The sequence below is a fragment of the Pristis pectinata genome, chromosome 10 (assembly GCF_009764475.1).
Source record: "Pristis pectinata isolate sPriPec2 chromosome 10, sPriPec2.1.pri, whole genome shotgun sequence".
In the NCBI taxonomy this organism is placed as follows: Eukaryota; Metazoa; Chordata; class Chondrichthyes; order Rhinopristiformes; family Pristidae; genus Pristis; species Pristis pectinata.
The window spans coordinates 54,163,434-54,182,806 of record NC_067414.1 but is presented as its reverse complement, the minus strand read 5'-3'; positions in this window follow the sequence as shown (position 1 = coordinate 54,182,806).

The following is a 19,373-nucleotide window of genomic DNA, read 5'->3' as shown; positions in this document are numbered from 1 at the left end:
GCAAGGAAATGGCAGATGAAATTCAATGTTGAGAAATGTGCAGTTGTACACTTTGGAAACAGAAGTAAACGGGCAGATTATTATCTAGAAGGGGAGAAAATTCAAAGTACGGAAGTACAAATGGACTTGGGGGTACTTGTGCAGGATACCTTAAAGGTTAACCACCAGGTTGGATCGGTGGTAAAGAAAGTGAATGCTATGTTGGCATTCATTTTGAGAGGTATAGTGTATAAAAGAAAGGAAGTAATGAGGCTCTACGGGGCACTAGTGAGGCGTCATTTGGAATACTGTGCACAGTTTTGGGCCACATATCTTAGGAAGGATGTGCTGATGTTGGAGAGGGTTCAGAGGAGATTTACGGGGATGATTCCAGGAATGAAAGGGCTTACAATATGATGAGCGTTTGTCGGCTCTTGGACTGTACTCACTGGAGTACAGAAGAATGAGAGGGGACCTCATAGAAACATCTAAAATGTTGAAAGGACTAGACAGAGTAGATGTGGACAAGCTGTTTCCCTTGGTGGGTGAGTCCAGGACCAGAGGGCACAATCTTAGAATTAGAGGATACAGGTTTAAAACAGAGATGAGGAGAAATTTCTTTAGCCAGAGTGTAGTGAATTTATGGAATTCCTTGCCACGTACAGCAGTGGAGGCTAGATCACTGGAGGCATCTAAGGAGGAGATAGATAGATATCTAATTAGTCAAGGGATATGGGGATAAGGCTGGAAATTGGGGTTAGAATAGTTTTTTGTTTCATTGCCCCCCCCATTTCTCATTCTTTTTCTTTTTTTTCCCTTTTCTTTGGAGCAGACCCGATGGGCTGAATGGCCTACTTCTGCTCCCTTGTCTTGTGATCTTGTGGAACAGAGGGATCTGGGGGTTCATATCCACAGATCCCTGAAAGTTTCCGCACAGGTGGATAGGGTAGTTAAGAAAGCTTATGGGATTGAGTTTAGGAGTCACGAGGTAATGATGCAGCTCTACAAAACTCTGGTTAGACCACACTTGGAGTACTGTGTCCAGTTCTGGTTGCCTCATTATAAGAAGGATGTGGAAGCGTTGGAAAGGGTGCAGAAGAGATTTACCGGGATGCTGCCTGGTTTGGAGAGTATGGATTATGAGGAGAGACTGAAGGAGCTAGGGCTTTACTCTTTGGAGAGAAAGAGGATGAGGGGAGACATGATAGAGGTATACAAAATATTAAGAGGAATAGATAGAGTGGACAGCCAGCGCCTCTTTCCAAGGGCACCAATGCTCAATACAAAAGGGCACGGTTTTAAAGTAATGGGTGGGAAGATATCAAATGAAGGTTTTTTACCCAGAGAGTGGTTGGGGCATGGAATGTGCTGCCTGGGCTGGTGGTGGAGGTAGGTACATTGGTCAAATTCAAGAGATTGCTAGATAAGCATATGGAGGAATTTAAAATAGAGGGATATGGGGGAGGTAGAGTTTAGATAGTCTTAGGCGAGGTTTAAAGGTTGGCACAACATTGTGGGCCAAAGGGCCTGTATTGTGCTGTACTGTTCTATGATTCGATGATACCATGAATCTTCACAACATTGTGGGCCTTTACTAAATTTCAGTACCACAATTAACTTCTTAAGTTAGCCAGGGAGGGTGCATCTTTCTTGTAGACCCTTTCTTTCTCACTAGAACATACCTTTGATGAGATATATGAAACATTTTTTAAATGTTTGCCACTGTGGATCTATTGTCTTACCCTTTAATCCATGTTCCCAGTCCACTATAGCCAACCATCCTTACACAATTTTGATAGTCTTTATTTATGCTTAGGACATTAGATTCAGACCATGTTCCTCATTCTCAAACTAAATTTGAAATGTCACCATATTTTGGTCACTCGTTTCTAAGGGATCTATTATTATGAGATTATTAATTAATTCTGTCCTATTACCACAAGCCATTTAGGACTGAGGAGAAATTTCTTTACTCAGATAGTAGTAGATTTTTAGAATTCTCTACCCTGGTTGACTGTGGAGGCTCAGTCATGTTCATTCAAAACACCAATGGACTGCCACCTCTGGTGGGTCTGGTCTGGCAGTGGGACAGAGTGCACCCAACATATGTTTATTGATATTGGTATTGGTTTATTATCGTCACTTGTACCGAGGTACAATGAAAAAATTGTCTTCCATACTGTTCGTATAGGTCAATTCATTACACAGTGCATTGAGGTAGTACAGAGCAAAAACAATAACAGAATACAGAGTAAAGTGTCACAGCTACAGGGAAGTGCATTGCACGTAGACAATAAGGAGCAAGGTCAAACAAGGTAGATTGTGAGTTCAAGAGTCCACCTCATCGTATAAGGGAACCATTCAATAGTCTTATCACCATGGGATAGAAGCTGTCCTTGAGCCTGGTGGTATGTGCCCTCAGGCTCCTATATCTTCTACCTGATGGGAAAGGAGAAAAGAGAGAATGACCCAGGTGGGTGGGGTCTTTGATTATGCTGGCTGCTTCACCAAGGCAGTGAGAGGTAGAGACAGAGTCTATGGAGGGGAGGCTGGTTTCTGTGACGCGCTGGGCTGTGTCCACAACCCTCTGCAGTTTCTTGCGGTCCTGGGCAGAGCAGTTGCCATACCAAGCCATGATGAATCCAGGATACATAGGATGCTTTCTATGGTGCATTGATAAAAATTGGTGAGTGTCAAAGGGGACATGCCAAATTTCTTAGCCTCCTGAGGAAGTAGAGGTGCTAGTGAGCTTTCTTGGCTATGTGGATGGACCAGGACAGGCTATTGGTGATGTTCACTCCTTGGAACTTGAAGCTTTCAACCCTCTTGACCTCAACACCATTGATGTAGACAGGTGCATGTACACCACCCCCTTTACTGAAGTCAATGACCAGCTCTTTTGTTTTGCTGACATTGAGGGAAAGGTTGTTGTCACGACACGACATCAGTAAGCTCTCTATCTCCTTCCTGTACTGCGCCTCATTGTTATTTGTGGTGTAGCCTACTATGGTGGTATCATCTGCAAACTTGTAGATGGAGTTAGAGCAGAACCTGGCCACACAGTCATGAGTATTTAGGGAGTAGAGTAGAGGGCTGAGGACGCAGCCTTGTGGGGCACCAGTGTTGAGAATAATTGTGCTGGAGGTGTTGCTGCCTATCCTCATTGATTATGGTCTGTTGGTCAGAAAGTCAAGGATCCAGTTACAGAGGGAGGTGTTGAGTCCCAGGTCTTGGAGTTTGGTGATGAGTTTGCTTGGAATTATAGTATTGAAGACAGAGCTGTAGTCAATAAACAATAGTCTAACGTAGGTGTCTTTACTGTCCAGATGCTCCAGAGATGAGTGTAGGGCCAGGGAGATGGCATCCAATCGCAGGGGGTTGAGATTGCCTGGGAGGCTGAGTTAAAGCATGCCATGACCAGCCTCTCAAAGCACTTCATGACGGTGGATGACAGAGCCACTGGTCGGTAGTCATCAAGGCATGTTCAGACGCATTGCTGGTAAGAAGTGATTCTGTGAGATGACCATGTTGGACTAGTCTACGAGACCAGTTCTCCTAACTTACACATCATCCCCAGAGGACAACTTGCATGGTCAACTCAACTGTATCTGAATTCAGTGCAAAGTCAATGATGGGTGATCCATCTCATTTCATTCGTTCTCTGTTTGAACACAGCTGTAATGGTACATGAGTGGCCTCCTAAACCACTTCAGAACACATTTAAGAATCTACTACATGGGCTGGATCTGGAATCACATAGGCCAGATTGAGAAAGGTTTTCTCCCAGAAAGGTTTTTACAATAAACTGGCAGCCTTTGTGGTCATGAGTTGCTTTTCTTCCCCCACCAAATCCCAGATTATTAATCTGTATTTAAATTCCACAATGACTATGGGATTTGAACTCATGTCTCTGGATTGTTCATCCAGACCTCTGGATTACTAGGCAAGTAATATAATTGGTGTAACACCATGATACCATGAACATGTTACAAAACTTTGCAGAGGCAACCTTTGAGAGTACACGGAGGGAAGTGACCTGGACGATTCTAATTATCGACTGACCTAATTTCTGTCACAGTATTATGATTAAAATCACTCCCAAGATATTCTCGTGCAATAAATTTCACGTTAACCACTGCAACCAAACACTTCTCAAATAGGAAACATGAATAATGTGCATCTGTTCTGGGATATCCCTTGTAGAAAGGCAGATGGTGAATGGGCTTTGTTTGCAATTGGATTTGCTACAAATATCTTGTCTACAACAGCTAACAACAAAAGTAATTAAAGACAAGATGAATCATAATGTTTCAAAGCTGAGTTCAAGACTGGACCACAGGATTTATTCTCAGAAAAAAAAGTGGGGGGGGGGGGGGGGTGGAAATTTGATTTTACTCCATTAGTGACCAAGATTAGATTTTTAAAAAGTTAACCATGGTATTATTATAACACACAAGGCCATTGGCCCATCAAGTCTATGCCAGCTCATAATAGAGTAATTTGATCAGTCCTATTCACTTGCTTGTTCCCCGTAGCTCCCTTCAAATTATGAGGTGCTTACAGGCAGTGAGGTCCAGATTGAAACCACCTTCTACACCAAAGCAATTTTTCCTCCGACCCTTCTTCTATCTTTTGCCACAACTTTTAAACCTGTGGTTCCTGCTACTTGAATCATTCACTAACAGGACATCTTTTCTGTATTTTCCATATCTAAAGCAGTCAAAATCTCTTACCCCTCTAGTAAATCTCTCAACATTTTGTGCACCAAGAGCCCTAGTTTCTCAGTCTAACCCAAGAGCTGAAATCCCTTTTCCTTGGAACCATTCTAGAAACTCTAAGACACTGAAGTAAACCTTTTCTATGTCCCCTCTGTAATCTTCAAATCATTCCTAAAGTGTGGTGCCAGAACTGGAGAACTGTGCCTACACAGTGCCTTAACAGTACCAACAATGCAACAACTCCTTGCTGTTGTACTTTAGGCCCCTATTTATAAACCCTAGGATACTCTATGCTCTGTTATCCACTTTCTCAACTTGCCCGCAACTTTTAATAATTAATGTTCATACACACCCAGGCCCCTCAGTTTGAACACTCCCTTTAGAACTATGTCAGTTGGTCAATAATGTCTCTTCTTCCAAAGTGTACCACTTCACATATCATTCTTAATTTTCATCTGACACTTGTCTACAGGTTCTGCCAGCCAATGTCTTCCTATTGCTAGTGTGTTGCTATCATCCTTACTGGAGGATTAGTATCATCTGAAAATTTGGAAAATCTACTTGAGCTCCCATATTTTAGTCATTAATGTATATACAATATCACACTGTTGCCAACACAGGGAACACCACTGCCCACCATCCACCATGTCAAACACAGTAGTTGTTCAGCACTCTCTGCTTTCTGCCTTGAAGCCAATTTCTGATCCATGCTGTTCTTGGCCCTTTAATCTTAGGCTTCTGGGTAGAACTTTGTTAAATGCTTTCTGAAAATCCATGCATGCAACATCTATTTCATTCTTTTCATCAGTCTTCGCAATTGTCATTGATTTGATTTGGATTAAAAGTACAAAATTACAAATATGAAATTAATAAGACAATATAACATAACAGGAAAAAAGAAACAGAAATGAAGTTTTTTTTAATGGATTTAAGGGCTAGGATAATCTCTCATCATTCCAAGCCTTCACATTTTCTTACATTTTTTCACTTTTTCACTGAGAGAATGGGAAGAGATGTGGACTTCCTCATATGGGAAAGAAAGACTGATAATTATTACCTATCCTTTTATGGAGGCCGAGGTTTACTGAAAACTTGACAATTCAACTTAAAAATAATTAAATTAAAATAACACAATTATGTAATGATTTAGTACTCCTTGTGAAAATTGTACTTGTTCTGACTCCCTACTGTTGAATTTCCAGTAGGCATTCCTTTCATGGAAGGTTCTGTTAAAATCCACTGTTAAACCTTAGTTCTGTTTAATAACAGTGTAAACAACATTTGCCAAATTTACATACTTTAATGAAAAATATAGGACTACCACAACTATTAATTGTCCCAAAGCACTTTTACACAAAGTAATTTTAATACGTGGTCTCTGATGTAATATAATGAAATGCAGCAACTAATTTGTGTGTAACAAGGTCTTAAAGTATTAATGACCAGATATTTCTATGCTAAATGTTGGAAATATTCAGCAGGGCAGGCAGCATGCATAGAGAGAGCATAGAAAGTTAATGTTTGAAGTCAATTAACGTTCTCTGTTTTATTTCAGATGTTCATGATCAGTGTTTTTTTTGTTTTTCAATAATTCTATATTCGAAGTGACCTCATATGTTTTATTGGCTGAAACAATCAATGATGAGCAAGAAGATGAATTTCTATTATTTTGCTACTGAACTATGAATAGAAAAATATCCAGTAAACTCTACTGCGGAGGTTTGCATATTAAGAAGCCATATATGGTTCCTCCACTACATTCCAGCCAATAGCTACTCAAGGCCCCTCTTAAGCTCCCAGCCATTCTCAGAGCCCTCCAAAGAGTGGCAAAGTTTAATTGAATACATTTTAATTACTTCACCACCACCCCAGTCAGGGAATAGAGGTGGAAGAGCCAAGTGGGTGATTTGGAATCCAGAATGGCCGAGAGAAGCGCGTGCTGTCCCTTTGATTTCCATTTGCTCTGATTATTCTCGCATATTCCTGTAAATTTAAAGGTTGAAAGTAGGCTTATGTACAATAATTTCGGTTGCAGCAATGTTGATCAACAAAATATCAAATCAAGTTTTGAAGAACTAATTGGTATGGAAACTCCAATGCACAGAAATACAAGAAGCTACAGAGAGTGGTGTTTCAGCCAGTTCCATCATGGGTACAGCTCTCCCCACCATCTACAAGAGGTGGTTTCTCAGGAAGGCAGCATCCATCATCAGGGACCCCCACCATCTGAGCCATGCCCTCTTCTCAATTTTGCCATTAGGCAGCAGGTATGGGAGCCTGAAGACCCACATCTCAAGGTTCAACAACAGCTTCTTCCCCACTGCCATCAGGTTCTTGTACAGACCTCATAAACCTTAACACTACCTCAGACTATATTTGTTTTCTCTCTCAATCTTACACTAGTGTCATTATGTCTATTTTGTTTTTTTTTGCATACAAGGAAGTTACATATAATTTATGTTAACTTAAGTTTATGTTAACCTATGTTTGTCCTTGTCTTGTAATGTACTGTGCTGCTGCTGCAAAGAGCTAATTTTCATGGCATTTATACTCTATGTATGCCTATGACAATGATGAACTTGAACTTGGAATGAAAATCTCTGAAAATAAAGTTACATTGCTGCTCACCGATTTGTTTCTCAAATGAAAAACAATACCTTCAATAAAATAATAAAATCTGCAGTTTTAAGTTACTGCTTGGGATTCTTGTGCCTCACTACATTTTAATATTAAGTATTTGTAAACAAATAGAGGAGTAATTTTGTTAATCATTGTAGTTCATCTCAAGAAACATTGTAATTGCTCTCTGATTAAAATATTAGGAATCCAGACACAACTTTTTGTCAGCTGGCTCTGGAAAGGGTGCACTAACCACAAAGTGCAAATTGATAAGATCTTGAGGTTGGTGATGGAATAAAGCTCAAATTGTTAAGAATTCCAGAGTGGCCCTATAAACCACATTGAAATTCTGACACCAGCTTATCATTTACTCATTTGTAAGTAAGTGACCACGAAAGAGACTTTTGTGACCTCCAACATTTTGATATTAGATATATAGTTAAAGCACAGTAACAAAAATCGTAAGCGTACATGGTTTACATCATGGTCTAAAACAAAAAATAGAACTCCACAAGAGCATTAGCTGTCTTACATTTACCAAAATAACATATGTAAATAATTACTTTTTTTATATTATACAACTGCTCATTTGTTTATATCTTGGAGGTACTTAGTAATCTGCCTTGATCTGGCCTCTGGTAAATATGATGTATGTTGCAACAACCAGAAATAGATAAACAGGAAAAGCTATACACGGTGACATTAAGCTGAAGCTATTTTAAATGTATGGGAATTTCACTTTGCAATTTCCAAACATTCATATGCTTGTACAAAAACAAGTAGGGCGTCAAGTCTCATCTCAGATCCTTTTATAGGCACTGCCTGTTTATTTTTGTTTCTTCACTAATGTGAGGTGCAATATTTAAGTTATGACTTAGTACAGATAGACATTGATAGTTGGCATGGCCATTATGTGCCAAGTGGCCTGTTTCTGTCTCTAATTTCTGTTTTGGACCATGATGAAAAACATGTACATTTATGCTTTTTGTGACTGTGCATTAACTATATATTTACTATCAAAATTTGGGAGGTCACAAATGTCTCCTTCATGATCACTTATTTACAAATGAATAAATGATAATTGAATGACATATCATTGTGTAACCCATATAATCATATATGGCTTGAGATTCATTAACCAGAAAATAATAAAGACGTCCATAATTTGTTCAGAAATTATTCAAAAGTCAGAAATTAAACTCCAGTTTAATTGCATCAAAATGTATTATGACCAATATTATTGTTTAACAAAACTTAACCATGTGAATTAAATAGTGTAATGATAAGGTATTCAAGTACCTGTAGCTCCATAGAACATATTGACAACAATTCTCTGCACTTGCATCATGGGATCTATCAGTAACCTGGTCTAAAAATAACCCAATAGCAGATTGATGAACTGCCCTCTTCAACTGGGAGAGAGTCACCTTTAACTCAGGAAGATGCCTGAGACATAACTGCACCTGGTATGGCATTTCAAACCACTTTTCAAAGTTCTGGTGCTTAAATTAAACTATCAGCAAAAGAATTGGAAGCTCTCCTAAATTGCTCAGATCTGAAATGCTCCTGGTCGGATTCCCAGTCTGCATTGTTTTGACTGCAGTATTTTTCTCCACCAACAGCCTTAGCCACCCAAGGCTGGAAAGGGGTTGTCCGTGCAAATTCTCAACCTCAGTATCTACCCAGTGACACTGGCTGGATATTGCACAACTGTGCATATGAGCAGGCACATAGTCAGGGTCCACAATGAAGCCTCAAAAGTCTAATAAGTTGGGTGTGTTAGAAACAGGTAGAGGGGCCATGAAGTTTTTAAAGATATGAATCCTAACCCTGTTCTTCCTCTAAACTTATGACTTTTAAAGGCAGGGAAGGCACAAATAGCCAACAAACTCAAAATAATGGGTTGGCCATTTAGCCATTTTAATGAAGCTGCCTTTAGGCTTTACAGTGGATGGCTGTTGTTCAAGTCACAAGAAATCCATGGAACACTTCAGGTAGAAGGAAGAGTCTTTGCAGCTAGTAGATTCAGAGCTAGGAGGGGTGTGAGCGTTCCCTTAATTCCTCAAGCTCACGTCCCTCAAAACATTTTGCAATTGCAAAGGCCTAATGTTAGGAACAGATCCCACTCCAGACCTTATATTAGATTCCTCTCCCCCCACCAATCAATCAGATTAACTCCAGGCTAAAGACCAAAGACAAAAGATACACCCTGGAGATAAGTACAACGTGCAAGGAAATCTAAATATCTAGGTTCCCATTTCAAAGGCACATCCCACCCACACTATCCACCTTCCCTTCTTTCCATCCACACCCAATATAAACTGCTCCATTAATGTCCAGGCTTTAGCGTCAACTCTTGTACAAAGGACAGACACCGTGGTGAGTAAGGAGAGGTAGCTTGTACCTCTGAAATGATCTCATCAGGAATCAATCAGGGCAGATGGGACGAAAGTTAGAAATGAAAAGTACCACCAAGATCCTCTCTTTTATTTATATAAATAAGTCTTTATTACAAGACCATTATTTAGTAAATATGGAGATTAGCATCAGCAATTCCCTTCCATTTTTCGATGAATAAACACTCAGCAAACTGACAAAACTACACTCATTTTATGGTAACACTTGCCATTATATGAGAGACAGTTCAACATCTGAAATAAGAGCAAGTGTATTTTGAAATTTTAATAAAAGAAAATCCATTCTCTGGCCTCGAAAGCCATTGCTAATATCCTTGTGAAAGGAGGTGAATTGGGGTAAAGTGTGCCTCACTGAAGGATTTTACTTGTACAGTAGGAACCACAAGCTGACCTTGATTTTCTCAAGCAAGCAGTACCTCCACACAGTGATTTATTTGGACCAACTTGCCCAAATAGTTCATGACTAAAGGATTTTGAACTCATTCCATAAACTAACACCATATAGTTTATTCTGAAATGATGCCTATGGTTTTCCCCACCCCCCCCCCCTTTGGAATAAGTTAGGTACCATAATTCTATGAGATTTGACGGAATACTATGCACCCTGGGGATTCTTCGTCTGCGTTTGCATTTAACACAGCTGCACCCACAGGTGGTGTAACTCACTCAGCATTTTCTGCCTAGATTCTAAGGAAAAGTAGCTATTTTCCTTATATTAATACCAAGACATGACCATTCTAAATCACCTACTTAATCGTGTTACACAATCCTCACACTAATGCAAAATTATCATTTTGTATCAGTAGCACCCAATATTCTTCCCCATATCATTAAACAGCCACACAGCTCTCTAGACAGGATATGGCAGGCACTTACTTCAGTTAAGAATTTAACATCACGCACAGAGACATTAAATGCCAGAGGATTGTTGAGAATCAAATATTATTAATTAGTAATCATTGTCTGAACTTTGGGGATATAATTCTAGATCTTTGGATTTTCTTGCTCCTTGTTGCTTTGCTTTAATTGGTTATTAGTTAAGCAATTAAGTGCAAGTCTGGGCAAAACAAAAGTCAGGCAACAATTCCCAGATGGACATTCCTGCTACAGACATATAGTCTGAGATGTGAGCAGGCCTCTGAAAGGAACTGTTACTTCATGGATTTAAGGCTTCTCATGGAAGTATTGTGACCACTTGAGCCATTTTGGCTTGCATTATACAAAAATATATAACTTATAAAAGAATCAATTTCAATTATGCAGAATGATCTTCCACGGTGCTGTCAACAGGGAATCAAGACAAGTGGAGCTCTCAGGTTTAAAAAAAAGTTAAAGAGCAAGGACAGTTGTACCAATGCAGGCTGATATAATCTGGTCCCCATTTCAATGACAAACATTAAATCCTAGTTTTAATATAATGGTTTGATTTATTATGATTTATAGTTTAAGGGAAGCATAACAAAAATTACATGGGGTGAGGATGAATGGTTATTGGTCAGCTGTCATGAGTAGAAAGAAGGATGAGGTTCCACATGCAGAGAATTGGGAAATAATTAAATAAACAAGACCTCAAAGTCATCTCTGGTTTACTACTGGTGCCATGCGTAAGCATGTCTAGGAACTGAAAGAAAGTACAGACCGATGAGTGGTTGAAGAGATGCCACAGTAAGGATGGCTTCTGATTTCTGGGCCATTGCACCTCGTTCCGGTGGAAGTGAGACCTCTACAAGTGAGGCAGGTTGCACCTCATCAATGTGGGGATCAATGTCCTCAGCATTTTTCAATTCTGTGGAGTGGTTGGCAGGCAGGGAATATTTCAAATTGATTGACAGGAGGATGGAAATCAGGATGTGGTATTAGTAAAGTGAATCAAATCGATTTGCACAAAAAGTTGATTGAGACTTTCACAAGAGTTGATGTTGGTAAGCTGCAGGCACAAATAGTCACATGGGATGAAGATGTTGTGGCAATAAGAGAGAACTAGATCCAAACAGGCAAACCGATCAATAGACTTTTAGATGTTAAGGGAGTCAACAGATACAGGTTCAGTGCAGAAAAGTGGAAATGAAGTAAAAGATCTGCCATAATCTTATTGAATGGTCTACTCTTACATTTATTTCCTATATGTTCTTATGATTGGATACTATATGTTCCTGTATACAAAATAGTCAGGAAAGATAAGGAACAGAAGTCTGTGGCTTCCATGACTGAGGAGGACATTTCAATACTAAAAAGGGTGATTGACTTTTTAACAAATCCTTGCCTAATTGATGTCTTTTTAATGAGGTAATAGATGAAGATACTAAGAGCAATAAATTGATGCTTTGAATGTAGAATTTCTAAAACCTTATGAGAAAGTGCCCCAGCATTAAGTTTATCAGTAAAGTTGAAGGTCCGAGAATAAAACAGACAGTGGAATACAAGATTAGCTAAGGGGCAAGGACAAGTTGAGTTTTTTTAGGGCTGGAAAACATGCAAGGATGTTTCCCCAAAGTTGATGCCAGGATCACTGCTTTTCTTGGTGCTTGTTGATAAATTGGACTGCGGTGTACAAAACACCACTTCAAAATTTGAAAAGAGCATAAAATTTAGAACAGCAAAGACAGAGATAGATAATGAGGATGCAGACAGGCTGGTGGAAAAGGAGGCATACAGCAGATGAAATTAAATACAGGGAAGTGTGAACTGATATTCTGGTAGGAAGAACCAACAAAAGGAAAAAAAAGGGCTGCAAAAACTGAGAACCTCCCCCCCCCCCGACCCCCACCCAAACATACATCTGAACAAAATTTGAAAATGATAGGATGAGAAATTGATTTAAAAACATGCCAGATCTGGGGCTTAAAAATAAGGGCAAGCAACGTAGATGAAAGGAGATTCCAGTTGAGCATCTGTAAGACATCAAGTTAGCTGAAACCCAGGTACTAAGTTCAGTTCTGGTCTCCATGCTATAAGATCTAGTGAATGAGGAATTTCAGTCATGTAGATAGACTGGAATTGGAATATTATTGTCACATACCAAGGTACAGTGAAAAGCTTGTCTTGCGTACTGTTCATACAGATCAATTCATTACACAGTGCATTGAGGTAGTACAAGGTAAGACAATACCAAATGCAGAGTAAAGTGTCACAGCTAGAGAAAGTGCAGTGCAGGTAGACAATAAAATGCAAAGTCATAACGAGGTAGATCGTGAGGTCAATACTCCATCTTATCATACAAGGGAACCATTCAATAGTCTGAAAACAGTGGGATAAGAAGATGTCCTTGAGCCTGGTGGTACGTGCCTTCAGGCTTTTTTATCTTCTGCCTGATGGGAGAGGGGAGAAGAGAGAATGTCCCAGATTATGCTAGCTGCTTTGCCAAGGCAGCGAGAAGTATAGACAGAGTCCATGGAGGGGAGGCTGGTTTCCATGATGTGCTGTGTCCACAACTCTCTGTGGCTTCTTGTGGTGCCAGGCAGAGCAGTTGCCAGACCAAGCCACGATGCATCCAGATAGGATGCTTTCTATGGTGCATCGATAAAAGTTGGTGAGTTTCAAAGGGGACATGCCAAATTTCTTTAGCATCCTGAGGAAGTAGAGGCACTGGTGAGCTTTCTTGGCCATGGCATCTATGTGGTTGGACCAGGACAGGTTATTGGTGATCACTCCTAGAAACTTAAAGCTCTCAAACCTCTCGACCTCAGCACTGTTGATAAGTTGGGATATGCATAAGTTGGGATGCTTTCCTTGGAGCAGAGGAAGTTCAGAGATGATTTAGTAGTTCTCAAAATAAAAGGTCTTAAGCAAAGTGAATGAAGAGAAAACATTTCAACTGGTCAAACTTCAGGAGCCTGAGGACACAGATATACATGACTGACGAAAGAACCAGGTGACATGAGGAAATACATTTTGATGTAATGAGTAGCCATGACCTAAAATTCACTGCTTGAAATCCAGTGCAAAGAGATTCAAATGCCACTTTCAGAGGGGAACTGGATGGATAATTGTCAGAGGAAAGAATTGCAGGGCTAGAGGAAGAGCTGTAGTGGGACTGACTGGATTGTGTTTGTAGAGAGCAGGTGCAGGCAAAGGCAAAAAGGGCCTGTGGTAACCAATTTGGATCCCTAACCTGCCCTATAACCTCAATGGATGATCAGATACAACTCCTGGGGAATGGAGAAAATAGCTATTGACACCATATTTCATCACATCAAAATGATCAAAGGACCATGCAGAAATTACAAGATTATTAATATATTATGATGGCATTTATTTAGTTCAGAAGACAACATGGCCATTAAAAATCACTGCAAAATTTGAGAGGTTGCAGTTCAAAGTCTCATGAATCAAATGCACTTAGCACTTTATATTTTTAACCACCTTCTTCATAAACAGTCCCTTGGGATTGAAGATGACTTGTCTCCACTTTGATCTTGTGTTTGTGTGATGTGCCCAATGATTCCGATGTGGAAACTACAGACTCTTCCATAGATGGGGCAAGTGGGTAGCTTGTCTGGTAGCCCACTTCTTCCACTGCTTAAATAGCCTATGATTCAATTGCCATTTTCCCCTTATTAAAAACACATGTTTTTGAGATTTGAAGTGTGATAGAAAACAAAGGTGTGATAGGCTCATAGGATGTATTACGTTTTTAATTATACAACTATTTCATTTGTCGAGATTAAACTTTGTAATTTCACTGGTTCAGAAGAGCTTTTTTTAAAAAAAGACTCACTTCCAGTAGGAAACCTTAGCCCAAATATCTGATAACTGTAGTTTTTTTCTTCTTAAAGTATTTGAGATGAAGGGAATTAAAACTATTGACACAATTTTTTTTGTAAAAACAGTTAGACTAATGGTGCTTGCAAGATTAAGATGCACAGAATAATCTAAAACTTGCCACCTGAGTTGCACCACTCTTAGCATCCTGAGAATGAATTTCGATATCTGATATGTCATTAAACTACACTGAATGGCTGTATATGAGGTAGACACAAACTGAAGCTGCAAAAGTTAACTCCTGTTCATTCTAGCCAAGCCAACCAACATTTTTAACAATCCAATGAGTGTTAATTAAACGATAGAACAATACAGCACAATACAGGCCCTTCAGCCCACCACATTATGCCGACCTTCTAACCACACCTAAGACTATCTAACCCCTTCCTCCCACATATCCCTCTAACTTAAATTCCTCCATATGCTTGTCTAACAATCTCTTGAACTTGACCAACGTATCAGCCTCCACCACCACCCCAGGCAGTGCATTCCATGCACCCACTCTCTGGGTGAAAAACCTCCCTCTGACATCTCCCTTGAACTTCCCACCCATTACCTTAAAGCCATGTCCTCTTGTATTGAGCATTGGTGCCCTGGGGAAGAGGTGCTGGCTGTCCACTCTATCTATTCCTCTTAATATTTTGTATACCTCTATCATGTCTCCCCTCATCCTCCTTCTCTCCAATTAGTAAAGCCCTAGCTCCTTCAGTCTCTCCTCATAATGCATACTCTCCAATCCAGGCAGCATCCTGGTAAATCTCCTCTGCACCCTCTTCAACACCTCCACATCCTTCCTATAATGAGGTGACCAGAACTGGACACAGTACTCTAAGTGTGGTCTAACCAGAGTTTTGTAAAGCTGCAACATTACTTCATGGCTCTTAAACTCGATCCCACGACTTATGAAAGCTAACATCCCATAAGATTTCTTAACTACTCTATCCACCTGTGAGGCAACTTTCAGTGATCTGTGGATGTGAACTCCCAGATCCCTCTCTTCCTCCACACTGCACAGAATCCTGCCATTAACCTTGTACTCCGCCTTGGAGTTTGTCCTTCCAAAGTGCACCACCTCACACTTCTCTGGATTGAACTCCATCTGCCACTTCTCAGCCCAGCTCTGCATCCCATCAATATCCCTCTGTAAGCTTCGACAGCCCTCCACACTATCCACTACACCACCGATCTTTGTGTCATCTGCAAACTTTCTAACCCAGCCTTCTACCCCCTCATCTAAGTCATTAATAAATATCACAAAAAGTAGAGGTCCCAGAACCGATCCCTGTGGGACACCACTAGTCACAGCCCTCCAATCCGAATGCACTCCCTCCACCACAACCCTCTGCTTTCTATAGACAAGCCAATTCTGAATCCACATGGCCAAGCCTCCCTGGATCCCTTGGCCTCTGACCTTCTGAAGAAGTCTACCATGTGGAAACTTGTCAAACGCCCTACACTACCCTCATCAATTTTCCTGGTCACCTTCTCAAAGAACCCGATCAGGCTTGTGAGGCAAGATCTTCCCTTCACAAAGTCATGCTGGCTGTCCCTAATCAGTCCATGATTCTCTAAATGCTCATAGATCCTCTCTCTTAGAATCCTTTCTAACAGCTTACTCACCACAGATGTAAGGCTCACTGGTCTGTAATTCCCTGGACTATCCCTACTACCTTTTTTGAATAAGGGGACAACATTCGCCACCCTCCAATCCTCTGGTACCATTCCCGTGGCCAAAGAGGACTCAAAGATCCTAGCCAATGGTAAAGTAATCTCCTCCCTCGCCTCACGAAGCAGCCTGGGGAATATTCCGTCAGGCCCCGGGGACTTATCTGTTCTAGTATTTTCTAACAGTTCCAACACGTCCTCTCTCTTGATATCTACATATTCTAGACCATTACCCTTACCAGCACTGTCCTCAGCGTCATCAAGACCCCTCTCCTTGGTGAATACTGAAGAGAAGTATTCATTGAGAACCTCACCCACTTCCACAGCTTCCAGGCACATCTTCCCACCTTGGTCTCTAATCAGTCCTACCTTCACTCTAGCCATCCTTCTGCTCTTCGCAAAAGTGAAAAAAGCCTTGGGATTCTCCTTAACCCTACTTGCCAAGGCCTTTTCATGTTCCCTTCTTGCTCTCCTCAGCCCCTTCTTAAGTTCCTTCCATGCTACCCTATATTCCTCAAGAGACCTATCTGACCCTTGCTTCCTAAACCTTATGTATGCTGCCTTCGTCTTCCTAACTAGTTGTTCCACCTCCCTTGTCACCCATGGTTCCTTCACCCTGCCATTCCTACTCCGCCTCACCGGCACAAATTTATCCCTAACATCCTGCAAGAGATCCCTGAACATTGACCACATCTCCATAGTACATTTCCCTTCAAAAATGTCATCCCAATTTACACTCCCAAGTTCTCGCCTTATATCCTCATAATTCACCTTTCCCCAATTAAATATCTTCCCATCCTCTTTGCTCCTATCCCTGTCTATTTCAATGCCAAAGGTTATGGAGCAGTGGTTGCTGTCCCCCAAATGCTCACCCACCGAGAGATCTGTCACCTGACCTGGTTCATTACCTAAAACTAGATCTAATATGGCATTCCCTCCAGTCGGCCTGTCAACATACTGTGCCAGGAATCCGACCTAGACACAATTAACAAACTCTGCCCTGTCTAAACCTTTGGCACTAAGCAGGTGCCAATCAATATTTAGGAAGTTGAAGTCTCCCACGATAATAACCCTGTTATTTTTGCATCTTTCAAAATCTGCCTCCCAGTAGCATCTGTATCCCTGCTGCTACGGGGGGGAGCCTATAGAATACTCCCAGTAAAATGACTGCTCCTTTCTTGTTCCTAACTTCCACCCATATTGACTCGAGAGAGGATCCTTCTACATTATCCACCTTTTCTGCAGCTGTAATGTTGCCCCTGACCAGTATTGCCCCCCCTCCCCCCTTCTCCCCCCCCTTCCTATCCCTTTTAAAACACTGAAAACCGGGAACATTCAATATCCATTCCTGCCCTGGTGTCAGCCATGTCTCTGTAATAGCCACAATATCGTAGTCCCATGTACTTATCCAAGCTCTCAGCTCATCACCCTTATTCCTGATGCTTCTTGAATTTGAGTAAATGCACTTTAGCCCATCCACATTTCTACTTTTATACCCTGTACTCTGCTTCTCCTCAAAGCCTCTCTACCTGTTAGATATGACTTTTCCCCATCCCCTTCTTCCTTTGACCTATCCCTCTGGTTCCCATCCCCCTCTCAAACTAGCTTAAACCCTTCTGAACCACCCTAGCAAACCTGGCTGCAAGGATATTGGCCCCCCTCAGGTTCAGGTGTAACCTGTCCTCTCTGTACAGGTCCCACCTTCCCCAGAAAAGATCCCAATGATCCAAAAATCTAAAACCTTCCCTCCTGCACCAACTTCTCAGCCACGCATTTATTTGCCATCTCCTCCTATTCCTACCTTCACTATCACGTGGCACTGGCAGCAATCCAGGGATTGCTACCCTTGAGGTCCTGTTCTTCAGCCTTCTGCCTAGCTCCCTAAGTTCACTTTTCAGGACCTCATCCCTCTTCCCACCTATGTCGTTGGTACCAACATGAACCACGACTTCTGGCTGTTCTCCCTCCCGCTCAAGAATCCTGTGGACCCGATCAGAGACATCCCGGACCCTGGCACCTGGGAGGCAACATACCATCCGGGATTCATACTCACTGCCACAGAACCTCCTATCTGTTTCCCTATCGAGTCCCTTATCACTACTGCCTTCCTCTTCTCCTCCCTTCCCTTCTGAGCAGCAGGACTGGTCCCAGTGTCAGAGACCTGGCTACTGCTGCCAGGTCTCTGCAGGTCACCCCCTTCAACAGCTTCCAAAGTGGAAAACCTGTTATTGAGGGGAACAGCCTCTGGGGTCCTCTGCACTATCTGCCTGTTCGTTTTCTTTTTCCTTTTCTCTCCCTCGACAGTCACCCTTCTACTTCCTGGACCCCAGAAGTACCTGCTCTAAGGGGGGGGGGGGGGGGGGGGGGGGGGGGGGGGGGTGACTGTCTCCTGATGTACAGTATCTACATAACTCTCTCCCTCCCTGATGCTCCGCAGTGTTTGAAGCTGCAACTCCAGCTCATCAACTTTGAGCCAAAGTTCCTCCAGCCTCAAGCACTTACTGCAGATGTGGTCATCGTGGACCACAGCAAGGTCCACAAGCTCCCACATCAAGCAGCTGCAGCACACCACCATGTCCTCCATCTGAACTAATTCTTTTTCTCCCCCCTACCTAGTTTTTTCCTACTTAAAAATTTATAACAGATAACTGGTAAACCTTACTTTTACTTACCAGCTACTCACCCGCCTTGCCCCTTTATGCCAAAGCTGCTTGAGCCAAAGCCCAAAACACTCTGCTCCCACTCGCTCCACTGCCCACTCTGATGCTGCCTGCTGGATATGGTAGTCTTCTTTTTAACCTGTGCGTGTGCTAACGACTGACGTCACGCACCTGCGCACTTACTCCCCGCTATCCACGAAACCGTTAGAAGAAAAACTTCTCTTGGGAACTCCTCGGCTGCTTTCATTTGCTGGCCTCTTGCTCCCGATCGAAACACCAAAGACTCCCTTCTCTTTTTAAACTGTGCCAAACAATTTCTCTGAGATTGAAAAACAAATGTAGAATATCATTCCATCAGGTTTTAAAGGTTGAAGATTTAAACCATTACTTTTTTTCTACTCTCCCTTCTCTTTCATTCTTAAACTTACCTTTCTCTCTTTCTAATTCACCTTCTGCACCTGAATTGATGTCAAATTTGTTCACTCTAGCTAGTCTTTCCTAGTCTTGCAATGTTAATTTTATAGTCCTTCAGTCCGTTTGTTCAAGGAGCTGCG